At 41.3% G+C, this 489-nt stretch overlaps 1 pseudogene; it reads right to left on the bottom strand.

Annotated features, from left to right (window-relative positions):
• Positions 1-306: 306 nt before the first annotated feature.
• Positions 307-406, bottom strand: LOC145717496 (U6 spliceosomal RNA; annotated as a pseudogene).
• Between the last annotated feature and the right edge of the window lie 83 nt (positions 407-489).

Below are 489 nucleotides of genomic sequence, written 5' to 3'. Positions count from 1 at the left end.
CTTAACGACTGAGCGACCCAGGCGGGCCTCACATCTGTTTTTTTTTTTTTTTAAGACTTTATTTATTTGATAGAAAGAAACAGCGAGAGAGGGAACACAAGCAGGGGGAGTGAGAGAGGGAGAAGCAGGTTTCCCGCTGAGCAGGGAGCCCGATGTGGGGCTCGATCCCAGGACCCTGAGATCATGACCCTAGCCAAAGGCAGATGCTTAATGACTGAGCCACCCAGGCACCCCGCTCACATCTATTTTTATAATAATGTTTAGTTTAAGGGAATGGAATTGGTGGATTTTTTTTAAGGTATATACTTAATTGTAGAATACTTCATGAATTTGTGTGTCATCCTTGTGCAGGGGTCATGCTGATCTATATATCGTTCCAATTTTAGTGTATGTACTAAGTGAGCACTTGGTGTTTTTGACTAAAATAGGTTATGTAAAAATGTATCTAGCATACAAGTGGTTGCTCACAATATATCTAAACTGGAAAAC

This window comes from Leptonychotes weddellii, chromosome 1 (genome assembly GCF_054177405.1).
Source record: "Leptonychotes weddellii isolate Sample4059 chromosome 1, ASM5417740v2, whole genome shotgun sequence".
In the NCBI taxonomy this organism is placed as follows: Eukaryota; Metazoa; Chordata; class Mammalia; order Carnivora; family Phocidae; genus Leptonychotes; species Leptonychotes weddellii.
Note: the sequence above shows the minus strand (reverse complement) of the source record. Positions and strands in the feature narration are given on the sequence as shown.